Source organism: Ctenopharyngodon idella, chromosome 16, assembly GCF_019924925.1.
Source record: "Ctenopharyngodon idella isolate HZGC_01 chromosome 16, HZGC01, whole genome shotgun sequence".
NCBI classification, from domain to species: domain Eukaryota; kingdom Metazoa; phylum Chordata; class Actinopteri; order Cypriniformes; family Xenocyprididae; genus Ctenopharyngodon; species Ctenopharyngodon idella.
Genome location: NC_067235.1, coordinates 4,574,292 through 4,589,241, shown reverse-complemented (window position 1 = coordinate 4,589,241; position 14,950 = coordinate 4,574,292). Strand labels below are relative to the sequence as shown.

Below are 14,950 nucleotides of genomic sequence, written 5' to 3'. Positions count from 1 at the left end.
AGCAAATCGAGTGAACATAATTTGTGAAACATAATTTGCCAAATCCCTGCTGAAAAAAACAGCATATGCTGGTTAAGGTAGGTTCTGGAGCTGGTATGCTGGTTTGAGCTGGTTTATGCTGGTCCTATGCTGGTCCTTTGCTGGTCCAATGCTGGTCCATGCTGGTCACATCCCAATAGCATGACATTAGTGATATACCATTGCATCTTGAGTGACAATAAACTTGGACCTTTTATCAAATACAGACAAAAATGGCAAAAAGTAATAATACTTAATTAAGATTAACACAAATCCACTGTAAGAAAAAAATAGCATCTAAAACCAGCCTGAGGTAGGCTTACGTTGGTTTACATTGGTTTAAAAGTTCCCAAAACAGCCTGAAACCTTCAAAACAAACCAATCTGACTAATTTTCCCAGTTAACCACCTTAGACTGGTTTAAACAGGTTTTTTTTTTTTTTTTTTTAGCAGGGCCAACATTGATCAAGACTAAACCACTAGCACAGACACGTCATATACCTCCTTGCCTAATAGTACCACATCCTGCCTTCATCAGCCATGAAATTACAAATATAGAAGCAGCAATTACAGAATTCAAGGATATGAGATAGCTCTGTAAAGATACAGATGAAACAGACTGGCTTCTGTGTTCATAATGGGGAAAAATAAAATCAATCCGCAGTTCAAGGTTTTGCTTCATTTCTTTGATGCTCACCACTGAAGAGTTTATCAGTTATTCTTTTGTAACTGCTAGGTCTTGAGTATTTAATGTAGCTGACTAATTTATATTACATCTTAACACGTACACCTCTCCAAAACTTCATATTTCTTGTTTTATATGTCAGTTCATGTCAGATCTTGAGTCTTTGTAGCATTTGCCTCAGACTCTCCATGCATGCAAAGTTTGGTGAGTTTTTCAGCATAGATAAAAAGTTGTTCAAATGAGAAAAACTAATAGTAACCCCAGAGGAAAAGCAATAGGAAGTAGCTAATGCTGGAATACTAAAAAAAGCATATGAGCACACATGTTAGACAGGATCTTAAGATGTGTCTTGGATATGTTTTATGCTCTCAATAGAATTAAAAAGGTCTAGCAGCATCATTACATAATATAGAATTAGATCCGCTTAGTGAACTGAAAAGAATATTCTTTCCTGGAAGCTCCTCAAGCTTGGAAAGCACATCTAGTGCCACTTCATCCTCTGACAGAGAAATAAATATACAGGAAGAGCAATGAGCAAAAACCTGGGAATCGAATCAATCTAAACTGAAGCAATATGCACTCAGTAAACTCAATAAACTGTCCTTATCTACTGTCTACATCTAGTCGGCATGTGTTTGTTGCTAATCTGACTTCATAAGGGTTAAAGTTGGACATTAAGGCTGCCTAATCACACATGGCAACACAACATTTGGATGTCTCTGGCCGCTTGTGAAAGGGACTTGTGTTTGTTCTTTTCTCAGGAATAAGTTAAAGGAGGGAGACTGTTGTTTATATGACAACAGTCTTTTGTGTCTTTTTCTTTCATTACATCAGCGATGAAGCATCCTGTTCAAAGTGCCAACATTTTATTTTAGGTGTTATGTGAAGGATAGTAGTGTTTCTCACCAGGAGGCAGACAAAAAGAAATAAAAAGAAAATTCAGCTGTCTGTATCTGCTATTTCATCAACCAATATATTTTTTCCGCAGACTTGGTTCTAGGCATTGTTTATTGTTGATTGGATGTTGAAATGTGGGCGTGGCACTCAAAAGGACTAAATGATTGGAGAAGTCCTGCATACGTCACCAGAGGGCAGTCTCATTGACTCTTTCTGCATTTACATTGTTATGCCAGTGATTGTCTTTATGAGCGAGTCATTGACTCATTCAACTGATTTGTTCAAAAACACTGATTTATTTAGGAATGAAACAAATGACTTTATGAGTGAGTCAGTGAATCATTCACTCAAATGATTTGTTCGGTAACACTTTAGTATGGGGAACACATATAAACTATTATCTACGACTTTTCCCTCAATAAACTCCTGATTTACTGCTTATTAATAGTTAGTAATGTAGTTGTTAAGTTTAGATATTGGGTAGGATTAGTAATGTAGAATAAGGTCATGAAGAATAAGGCATTAATATGTGCTTAATAAGTACTAATAAATAGCCAATATTCTAGAAATATGCATGCTAATAAGCAACTAGTTAAAAGACCCAAAAATAAAGTGTTACCCAAGTGACTTTATGAGTAAGTCATTGAATCAATCACTCAACTGATTTGTTCAAAAGCACTGATTCGTTTAGGAATGAAACAAGAGACTTTATGAGTAAGTCATTGAATCATTGCCTAAATTTATTTGTTCCAAAACACTGATTCATTCAGGAACCAAACAAGTGATTTTATAAGTGAGACGGTGAATCATTCACTCAACTGTTTTGTTCAAAAGCACTTATTCATTTAGGAATGAAAGTGACTTTATGAGTGGGTCACTGAATCAATCACTTAACTTATTAGTTCCAAAATACTGATTCATTTAGAAACAAAACAAGTAACATTAGGTGTTTTTGTCTTGAAGTGGTGCTGTGCAGATGGATCGGTGTATGACATCAAAGTACCGCAAGAGCAATTAGAGAGCAAACGGCTCTGTATGCTTTGGAAATGCTCTTGCGGTACTTTGATGTCATTCACCAATCTGTCTGCGCAGCGCCGTTTCAAATTGAATACACCATTTATGAGTGAGTCATGGAATCATTCAGTCAACTGATTTGTTCAAAAACACTGATTCATTTAGGAAATAAACGTGATTTATGAGTAAGTCACTGAATCATTCACTCAACTGATTTGTTCAAAAAACACTGTTTCATTTAGGAACCAAACAAGTGACTTTACGAATAAGTGACTGAATCATTCATCATCATCCTATTTGTTCAAAAACACGGATTCATTTAACAAAAACACTGATATATTTATGAACGAATCAAGTTACATTATGAGTGAGTCATTGAATCATTAGGTGTGCTCAACTTCAAGTGGCACTGTTTACACCGATCGGTGTACATCAAAGTACCGCGAAAGCAATTCGAAAGCATACGGAGCTGTCTGATTTGTTCAAAAACACTGATTCATTTAGGAAATAAACGTGATTTATGAGTAAGTCACTGAATCATTCACTCAACTGATTTGTTCAAAAAAAGCAGATTCAATCAGGAAAGAAACACCACTACTGAGATGAACAACAGTTCAGCTGTGGCTTTGTTCAGAACTATTGTCTCTGTAGGATCAAAAAAAGGTATTGAAGTGTTGTGTAAAAGCAATATCACACAATCGTGCTGTCTCCCAACCAAAGCCGTCATTGCTAAAAGGACAAGTTATATTAAAAAATTTCATTCTCATATTTTGATTATTACTTTGTTAGATTTGCATACGACACACAGTTTCTTAATGTTTTCAATGGACAATCAACTTGAATGAACTGGCATCTTTGTTTACTAGTCCAGTGGACTGTGGTTAATACAGTTTGTCCATAAATCAGCCATTGGCCCAGTGATGACTTTGACCTTTTCCTGTGTTCAAATGTATTGTTGCATGATACGGATCACATCACCTGCACTGAGTGCTGGATTCGTGTACATGTTCATCTTTATCTAAAATATAGAAGAGGTGAGAAAATTATAGATGCAGTTTACATGAGCCATCTATTCAACCCAGGCTGTTACTATGGTGCTAAAAGGATCATTATCAAGTAAGGGCTATTAATGTGTGTGATACATTTACATGGGCTACTTTTCTCCTCGTGCTTATCTCTAATGAAGCTTACCCAGCAAGGTATGCCATGTCTCTATAGTAACCTCCAGCAGCCTTTTCATGATAAAATCCCAGTGATAGTTTTGTTTTCCTCTTTTTATCAAAGGTCCGCGTGTGTCACTAAGAAGCAGAGGATTGATACAACAGTTGACGTCAAAGCTTTGTCTCCAAGTGAAGTTTGTTTATCGCAGTGTGAAATGCCTGTGAGTGCAGTGTGTGTGAAGCTCAGGGAATGTTTTGTCTGTTTGAGATGACCTCAAGATTATGAGACAGTCGCGGCAGCGCTCAGAAACGCCAGGAAACTTTAGTATGAATGCACAGAATTCCAGATTGGTCTCCTTCAATACTTGGACACATGAATGTGGCTTTAGCTGCTGATCTGAATTTACAAATGACATGCTAAAATACCTCACATGCAACCTGTTTCACATTCAACATATGGTACAATTACATAAAAGACTTAATGTCATGCGTTGTCCAAAAATAAAAATGCAAAATAATATTTTATATGTGTACACATGTATTTAAGGTGTAAATAAAATGTATTTTTAAACTAGATGTTTAGATTTAGAATTTAGAATTTCAGAATATCCTGGAAAACAAAAAGTTAATTAAAGCTGGAATGGGTGAGTTGATGTGTGAAATGTGCCTCCAAATGTAAAGACATTAGTTATAACTCTGTAAATATCAGAATATGCAACATATGGACTATGAAAAACATATTTGTGGGATATTCTGGATTACGACTGCACTCTGCATGTGTCACTTCTATATACAGATAAGTGCAAGTGCAGCTGCAAAATCACACACATAAACACACTCAGCGGCATCCCTGAGTTTGTTTAACAAGAACAGCCAACATCTACATTTTTCTCCAAAACTAATGCCAAATAAATCCATACATGGCTTCTGTAAAACCTCCTTCATTTAACACAAACTACCCTATCAAGCCATAAGCTTCCTAAAAGAACCACTCAGTAATAAAACTTCTAAAGTTAAAACAAACAAATTAAAAAAGGAGATACTGAAAAAGTCTAACTCAAAAAAATCAAAACATTATTTTATTAGGACTAGCTTATGTAACAAAACATAAAGACAGCTTGATGGCATTGATGGAACTATGAATTCTGTGTCATATGATAAAATTCTACATGAGAATTTCAAGGTATAATTCTGTGAAGTGTGAAATGAAGCTCAGCAGACACCGAGTCCTGCAGCAAGACAACAATGAATCAATCTTTGGTTTTGTAATGTTTAAGTTAGCACACATTTTTTGAACTTGTTTGTCAGATGTGGTCACTAAAAACTTGTAGATAATGGATATATTTTAAGATTTCCTTTTGTGCCACAGAAGAAACACTAGAGGTTGGGTAGATAATGGCAAATCGTTCATTTCTGAGTGAACCATTCCTTCAAATGGCTGTGACATTTTAAGGGCATTTTGATTCTTTATTTGACAAATGTATTTATTTTTTAAATACTATTGGGCAGAGAGAGGGGGAATGGGCATTTCTCAGGACAAATGCTGCATCATGACTGTGATGATTGTGATTGATGCGTCTGTGTGACTAGTAGTCAAACAAAAGGGAGAGTATGAAAAAGAACAATATATGACCGTCTTTCACTGCATGTGGGAAATACTGCAACCACAAACATAATGAGACAAAAGGAAGGAATTGTTCCTTTTATTAGTCACCCACCTTCTCTTCACTAACCCTACTAAACCTAAAGCTATATAAGTGCATATTGTTAATTAATATTACTTGGTACTTACATGTATAATTTAGGCATGAAAAAGGTCTGCAAAGTTACAAAGTCCCTCCAGCAGGAGTTCTTCTCTATATCAGTGTCACTGTTTCTGAACTCCCTGAAATGCCTCCATTGTAGCCTTGAGTTTTCTTCTGGGAATGAACATGTCACAATATTCCTCATTTAAATAATTCCCACCCAAGACATATGCAAAATAAAGAGACAAGGCCTGGTTGAGTTGCATTAATAGTGTATTGTCACCATGTCCAGGAGATGCTGTTTTTTGCACCCCAAATCTAAACCCCCTTTTTTTCCCTGCCTTCTAAGGCAGAGGTGTAAAATAAAGAATTAACACTGTGAAACGTCCTACACAAGTCATGTTTGGGTCAAGTAAGGATTCCATTACTTGACCCAAATCTAAAGTTTTAGGGTTAAAATAAAAATGTTGTCATTATGTCATATGGTAGCATTGTGAGAAAAGTTAGTCTCCTGACTCACAAAACCTGTCAAGAACATGTCTGGGTCACATTTACCATGAAATCAAAAGAAAGAGAATGAGAATTCAAGAGGAAAACGTGCTCTATTTTGATTTTTATGCAAATATCATTTCTCTATTGACTTTAGAGTGTAATATGACCCAAACAGGTTATCATGAGATTCATAAATGTTGTTCTCCCTGCGTAAAAACTGAAGAACTGAATCATCCTCCATAAATCCATTCTCAGTGTTTGTGTGGTTTATTGGTGAACTTTGTTGGACAAAATAATTTCAGAGCTTTTATAAATGTACAAAATTCAGGCATTTTGATTGTCGCTTAAGTTTAAAAATCAAAGTAAGCCATTTATGTTCTAGAATATTGAACTTGAGAACTGCCACAGTACAAAAACTATTCACGTTAAAGGGATAGTTCACCCAAAAATGAAAATTTGATGTTTATCTGCTTACCCCCAGGGCATCCAAGATGTAGGTGACTTTGTTTCTTCAGTAGAACACAAATGATGATTTTTAACTCCAACCGTTGCAGTCTGTCAGTCGTATAATGCTTGTCAATGGTAACTCCATCTATAAGAGTCAAAAAAACATGCACAGACAAATCCAAATTAAACCCTGCGGCTCGTGACGACACATTGATGTCCTAAGACACGAAATGATCGGTTTGTGCGAGAAACCGAACAGTATTTTTTTTTTAACCTCTGATACACCACTATGTCCAACTGCCTTGTGCACGGCATCCGGTGCGTGAGGTGTGTACGCGCTCTGGCGTAGTTTAAAGGATTAGTCCACTTTAAATAAAATTTTCCTGATAATTTACTCACCCCCATGTCATCCAAGATGTTCATGTCTTTTTCTTCGGTCGAAAAGAAATTAAGGTTTTTGATGAAAACATTCCAGGATTATTCTCCTTATAGTGGACTTCAATGGTCTCCAAACTGTTGAAGGTCAAAATTACAGTTTCAGTGCAGCTTCAAAGAGCTTTAAACGATACCAGACGAGGAATAAGGGTCTTATCTAGTGAAACGATCTGCCATTTTCTAAAAAAAAAATACAAACGTATATGCTTTATGAACACAAATGATCACCTTGCATGTGCTTCCGCTTTACGTATTTTTCAAAAAGCTTACGCTGTATGTCCTACGCCTTTCCTATTCTACTTATGGAAAAAACGGAACTGATCCGTAAGTTGAATAAGGAAGGTGTAGGACATACAGCGTAAGCTTTTTGAAGAATGCGGAAGCCAGAAGACCATTGAAGTCCACTATAAGGAGAATAATCCTGGAATGTTTTCATCAAAAACCTTAATTTCTTTTCAACCGAAGAAAGACATGGACATCTTGGATGACATGGGGGTGAGTAAATTATCAGGAAAATTTTATTTGAAAGTGAACTAATCCTTTAAACTACGCCAGAGCGCGTACACACCTCACGCACCGGATGCCCTGCGCAAGGCGGTTGGACATAGTGGTGTTTTAGAGGTAAAAAATGATATAAATACTGTTCGGTTTCTCGCACAAACCGATCGTTTCGTGTCTTAGGACATCAATGTGTCATCACGAGCCACAGGGTTTAATTTGGATTTGTCTGTGCATGTTTTTTTTTTTTTTACTCTTATAGATTGTGTTCCCATTGCCATGCATTATACGACTGACAGACCGCAACGTTTGGAGTTAAAAATCATCATTTGTGTTCTACTGAAGAAACAAAGTCACCTACATCTTGGATGCCCTGGGGGTAAGCAGATAAACATCAAATTTTCATTTTTGGGTGAACTATCCCTTTAATGTGCCCTTAATGAACTCCTTTTATTTACTAAAATACCTTCAGAATAGATGTAAAATGTAAATGAATGGTTTGCTGTGGTTATTATGCATTGTTCAATGACATAAAGTGATGTAAAATGCAGCTGTGTGTAATTTCATAAGCATTCCCATTCATCTCAGTGGCAATTGCTCAACTTGGCAAATGGGCATAGAAGATTTTGAGCTGTACATATCATGTGACTAATGACTAATATCCAGGGAAATATACAAGGGGGAAATATCAAAGGCAGTCAACATACCTTAGAGCTCAGGGCAGTTTAAGACCTCATCAAACATCTGTGATAAGAACTCAAAATTGCTGTCCACTGCTGCACCCCTAAACTGCATCAGCTCTAGCAGTTTTGCAATGATGAATTAATGTTGCTTAAGGTTGTGACAGTAAAAAGAAAATGGGATGCATAATTATTAACGGCTGACATTTCAGTTCTTGATTTTTTTGTTTTTATAGGTTTATTTTATTTTAGGGTGCACTGTTGCAGAGAGAAAAAAAAATCTAATTTTCAAAATCTCAGACTGCAATAATCGGTTGGGGGCTAAATACTTTTTCAAGGCACTGTAATAAAATAAAATCAACACTTATTAAAACTATTACACAAATCTCTAAAATATTGGATTGTGATTGGTCAGTCACATCACTTAAGAGGTCGAATATTTTGGAAAAATTACCAAATAAGGTAAAAAAAAAAAAAAAAAAAAATCCTAAAATAAGCAGAACAACAGACAGTGGCAAAATAGACTGAAGAAAACCTTTCAGGGTATTTCTGGACACTCTTTCTTCTCACATAATAAAATAGTTATAATTTAAATCAATATTTGATATCCATATTTTTTTAGTAAGTAGCTGTGTAATAAGTGGGATAAAGTATCACAAAAGGTTACACTTTATTTTGATGGTCCACTTTAGCCATTCTACTAACTATAAGTAACTACATGTCAACTAACTCTCATTAGAGTATTTGTCAAGCAGAAGAAGACTGGTACGGTTAGTAGAATAAGTTGATATGTAGTTGCAAAGTTTCTTATAGTCAGAAGAAAGTCTGTTGGGGAGCATCAAAATAAAGTGTTAGCAGATGTTAAGCAGTCTACTAATACTCTCATGACTGATAATTGACATGTAGTTGCAAAGTTACTTACAGTTAGTAGAAAGTCTAAAGTGGACCATCGAACTAAAGTGTCACCTCACAAAAAAAAAAAAAACCCTTCAGGGTGATACAAGACCCTCCATTTAAGCATGATAACTCCCTAATAATGACTGAAGTCATTGTAAGCAAGTTTTTAGATAGTAATGACTCGTGTTACTACATCCTTCTAAAAAAATTACTAATTATTTGGAACAGTAACAAATTATTCTAAAGTGAAGATCATGGTTACCCACTAGTAATGACTCAAGTGTTACCAAACCTGTCAGAAGGAATTACTATCCAAAACCTTACAAAAACCTCAAATGCTTACAATGACTTAAATGATCTTCCTCATTTGTTCCTTTGTGGTTATTCATTAATGACAGAACAGTATTCTAAAGTGTTAACCCAATAATCTTTGTTTGATTTACAACTTCAAAAAATTGTTATTATTATTTTTTATTATTTTTTTTTTTTTACAGTGTAACCCATGTAGCAATCATCCCTCCTCTGCTGTGTCCTAGTGTGTATCACACCAGACAGGGCACTGTACATTCCAGCATAACTGGGCCATTAATAATTTGACACAGCAGCTCATATGATCATTTCCGTACATTCCGAGTGTGCTGACATGGATATTGTTACAGTCACTAGCTGTCATTTCTCCGAAAGATCTTTCTGTCCCAGTACCTCAAAGACGACCAAAGATCAACAGAGCAGGAATGTGACTAGATTACAGCATCTGGTGATGTTTTCTGAACCCTCAAAACTAATTAAAAACATTTGATTTTGTTACTCTCAAAAGTTAATAAGATAATGGAATTTAAAGCAGCTGTGTTGGGAGAACATTGGCCAAAAAGGAAAAAGCTCAATACGACGGGGAAAGACAGATGACATATCGGTGATCCTACTCTGATGAGGCACATCTGCACATGGATACATTTGTCTCCTGTCAGTCTTCATTCACCGTTATTTAAAGTCTAAGCGTGCACACTCTTTTTGAGAAATGTTGGTCCAGCGACAAGAATCTGACTGCTATAAAAGCATTGGAAACTACTGCTCATATATTAAATCAGATGTTTCACATGTGCTATGAAATCTACAACTTCACTGCTAATTAATTCTCTCTAAACGTGTATGGTTATGCATGCTTCAATGGGTGTTTTGTGTTTGTGGATTTGTATAAAATTAACTAGTCACACTTTAGTTTATGGTCCAATTCTCACTATTAACTAACTGTTAACTACGACAATAAACTCCTAATTACTGCTTATTAGTAGTTAGCAAGGTAGTTGTTCAGTTTAGGTACTGGGTAGTATTAAGGGATGTAGAATATGGTCATAAGGCATTAATATGTGCTTTATACTAATAAACAGCCAATGTCCTAGTAATATGCATGCTAATAAGCAACTAGTTAATAGTGAGAATTTGACTCCAAACTAAAGTGTTACGAATTAACTCTAAAGCAGAGGTGTATAGTAACAATGTGCAAATACTTTGGTCATTGCACTCTACTCACTACTTTACTTCACTATACTGTACTTTTACTCCAATACAAACACAACAAATACATAAAAAAATAACAGCAAGAAAAGCTTTGTGAATCGGTCATTACGTTATCCAGTTTGCGAATGAATCTTTTATTCAGTTTGATTACTTTAAATCTTTCAAATTGGTTAACAAATGTGTCTGAAGGATTTATTTCTTGAATGTTGAATCTGAATCTAAGTCTCGAGAAGCACAACAAACAAGGAGTGATACCACTCGTGGCACCGCCTGCACCCAAATAATCATCTGTCTGGATTTGCTGCTCTGTGAAAAAAATGATACTTTAGAGTAATTTAAGTTGGTCCAACTTAATTACCAAGCCAATTTATTTTTAGTTTTTCTCAAATTATATGTACAGTTGAGGCCAAAATTATTAGCCCCCAAGGAATTTTGGAACATTTTCCTAAAGATCTTTCCAATATTTGCAGCATTGATAAAACTTGATATAATCAAACATTCACCAGTGCTATTTAGTAGCTTTTGGTACATTTTGGAACATAAAATACATTATTAGGCTTGCTTTATATCAAATATAGTGAAAATGGGGTGGTCAAAAATATTAGCCCCCATGTGAATTTTTGCTTTCAAAACACACCTAATTAATCAAACAGCTTTCAAACCACACCTGTGTAGTCAATTGGCTTCCTAACAACACCTGAGCATTCAATCAGCATAAAAGGACTCCAAGGAACAGGGCACTTCAACACATTATTGGGAGAGACTACTTTTACTCACCATGCCAAAGACAAAGGAAATCAGTCTTCAGCTCAGAAAGAAGATAGTGGAGGCTCATGATAAGGGGGAAGGCTATACTGCCATTTCCAAGCATTTCACAGTGTCTAGAACTGGGTGTGGTCGTAAGCGCAAGATTTCAAGAACTCTGGAGAGGAAAATAGTCAGAGATGTCAGCAAGATGCCCTGGACATCTGCCAAAATGATTGTTGCTGACCTGGCCTCTTCTGGAGTTTCAAGGAACACAGTTGTGAGGGCTCTTCATCGTGGTGGGCTTCAGGGCCATCGTCCCAGAAGAACCCCTTTACTCAAACAGTGGCACATCACAGCCAGACTGAGGTTTGCCCGTGAACATTTGAAAGGTAAAGATGAATTTTGGGAGTCTGTGCTTTGGTCTGATGAGACTAAACTGGAACTGTTTGGGCACATGGATGTTGCTTATGTTTGGCGAAGAAAGGGTGAGGCCTTCAACCCTAAGAACACAGTTCCCGCAGTTAAACATGGTGGTGGGAGCATTATGCTGTGGGGCTGTTTTGCAGCCTCAGGCACAGGGAGCCTTGTTCGGGTGCATGGCATCATGAAAAAAGAAAATTATGTTGACATTTTGAGGGATAATATGCAGAAATCTGCTCGTAGTCTAGCCTAAGGTCGTCGCTGGGTCTTCCAACAAGACAATGACCCAAAGCATACATCGAAATTGGTCCAACAGTTCCTGAAGGATACCAAAACCAAGGTCCTGGAGAGGCCCGCACAGAGCCCAGACCCTTAATCCTATTAAGAATCTGTGGCGAGTGCTCAATGTGAATGTCCATGATCGGAAACCACGTAATTTGGACCAGCTGGAGCAATTTGCAATGGAAGAATTTGCTAAAATTTCTCAGGAGACCTGTGCCAACCTAGTAAAGAACTACTCTAAGAGGTTGTTGTCAGTTGTGGCTCAGAAAGGGTACAATATTGACTATTAATGACCAGGGTGCTAATAATTTTGGACATTTCATTTTTGCCCTTTCTTGTTTCAAGTCACTATTTCAATTAAATATCCTAATCAAACTTAGTGGACATTTTGTCTTTGTTATTTTGGAAACAAATACACTATAAAACACTTGTTGTTAATAGTCATTTCCATGGAGAAATCAAGAGTTTTGTCTAATTTCATAAGGGGGGCTAATAATTTTGGCCTTAACTGTACGATTTGGTTCAATCCGTAAATTTTGATTTGATAATAATCAAAAAAAAAAAAAAAAAAAAAAATTCCCAAAGACAAAAATTTACACACAAAGTAAAAAGATGATTTATTATGAAAAGCATACACCATTTCTTTTTTTACTGTTTTACTCAGAAGATAAGGATCGTCTCACTGGAGCAAAGGTAAGTAATAAGTATGATAGTATAATCTAATCATAGTCTCTAATCAATTAACCACACAGAATAAAGTAGAATAAAGAATAGGAGGGAATAAAGAATAGGGGGGACTCAAAGCAAAAATAATTTGATCCTACCAGTTCGGCAGATTTCACATGCTTTTCTCTGTTTCCAGGTACAAAATGATGGAATGGCTCGCCAGTCCAAACCGGAATACGAATATTCAGCAAGGACAGGATTCAGGAACAATTCTCAGCAAAGGAAAAAAAACCCGGCCTTGTAACAACAAAGCCAAATTAAACATTAATGTCATTGTCCAAATAAATCATTTCAAATTAAATCAAACTCTCTGTCTCAATCATTTGCACATACATGAGAACATACATGCTAATCACCAAGTGCTCATCCAACACTAGGGCCTATGCACAGTGTTAGCAAAGCTAGCACTGCATGGCACACATTTTTTACATTAAGAAATTATCTCTGTCCAACACGTAAAATATCTTACAAACCTTTAAACACAACTATATACAATCACATATCATATTGAAACACATTTAAAGCATTTCTTGAAACCTTTTACATCACTTATTACCCTTTTAAATTCCTTTTTCACATTACAATTCACAGTATTCGCAATCAAAATAACTAAATACACTTCTTATGGAATTTGTACTCACCAAGAGGTATAAATCAGAAAACAAAAATAAAGTTGTTTCTGCCCAGAAAAGATGTTGATTATCTCATTGCGTCCATCTCGTCAAGTCCCGTTCAAACTTCGTCACACAGTACTATTCTCAAATCATGAGCTTCTAAAAGTTATATCTCACAGATTTAAGTTTCAATTTGTTAATAATCTATCGCTGGATTACTAAACAGATTTTACTAAACAAAGCATTTTGCGCAACTGCGTCTTCTCTCGTTCAAGTTCACTCTCGTTCTGCCTGCTTGTGTGCTAACTTTCGGCAGGGGGCGGGACTAACCTTTCACCTCACCAATGAGCAATCAGTTCAGGAGCATTTCTAATTTTAATTTAGAGCAATTTTTCTGCATTTTTCCTCTTTCTTTATATTTATTTATTTATAACAATAATAGTTATATAAAATTGCCAATAAATGCTAATGACCTAGGTTAATGACCTGGGTTACACTCTCCCCTCCTAAATGTATGCAGGTCCCTCTGCATGCTGGAATTCAGATGATTTCCACAAGGCACAAGACCTTCAGTTTCAGTCACCTTACTCTGGTTCTTTTTAGAGGCTTTGAGAGTATCTCTTTCTCTTCGGTTGGGAAAGTCACTTCCCTCATATTCCCTGTTTGAATTTTCAGATGATTCACTATCAGCATCTGGTTGCTCTTGATCTGTAATCTGTGCCATTTCTCTTCCAGATTCCACAACTGAGCTTTCATCAAGAACTTCAGCTTCAGGCTGACCTGATAGGCTCCCCTCTACCGGTTGCCCTATGGTAGGATGATCGTCTTTCCCTGCATTGGAGGATTCCACATCAGGTAAGTCTCTATTCACAGGATCTTTCGGGATAGGATATTCTTCATCCTTTTCCATCACAGGTTCAGCACCAGGTAAGTGGACTTCTGGTTTAAATCTCGAAGGACTTTCCAGGATCATAATAGTCCACTGGATTACAGTCTGACCCTGAATGTTCACTCATACTTTCAAACTCCTCAGGTTCCTCAACACATCTGGCACATCTAGTTCTGGGTTTCTGAACCACTTTTCTTTCGACAGGTTCGTCAGATGCACTTGTCGACACGAATCCACAAGGCAGCAGCAGATCCCTGTGCAGAGTTCTCAGAGATCCATCCTTTCTTTCAGGTTTTACTGTGTAAACGGGTAAGTCACCTGCTTTCTTTGTTACCACGTAAACATCAGGTTCCCACTTATCTGCAAGCTTGTCTTTGGCTTTCAGATGGACATTTTTCACAAGTACACGATCACCGACTTCAAGAGTGGAGGCAACAACACGTTTGTCATAACTCTTCTTATTTCGTTCTGCTACCTTTGCAGCATTTCTGGTCGCAACCTTGTAGCTTTCTTCCAGTTGGTTCTTAAGACCTTGGACGTACTTGGAGTGGGATTTAGACTGTCCATCCACAGGTAAACCAAATGCAAGGTCAATTGGTAGTCGTGGGTGTCTCCCGAACATTAGTTCATACGGGGAGAATCCTGTCACATCACTCTTAGTGCAATTGTATGCGTGCACTAGAGGTTTGACATACTCCTTCCATCTTGATTTTTCCTTGTTGTTCAAGGTTCCCAACATCTGTAGAAGTGTTCGATTAAAGCGTTCTACCGGGTTGCCTCTCGGATG

At 36.7% G+C, this 14,950-nt stretch overlaps 1 long non-coding RNA gene across 1 annotated transcript in view; it reads right to left on the bottom strand.

Moving 5' to 3' along the window:
• Positions 1 to 12,892, bottom strand: part of LOC127497854 (uncharacterized) — a 33,468-nt gene extending 20,576 nt beyond the window's left edge. Inside the window, exon 1 of the long non-coding RNA XR_007925672.1 lies at positions 12,759 to 12,892. This is a non-coding gene — a long non-coding RNA (uncharacterized LOC127497854). The remainder of the gene's footprint in view (positions 1 to 12,758) is intronic.
• Positions 12,893 to 14,950: the final 2,058 nt, after the last annotated feature.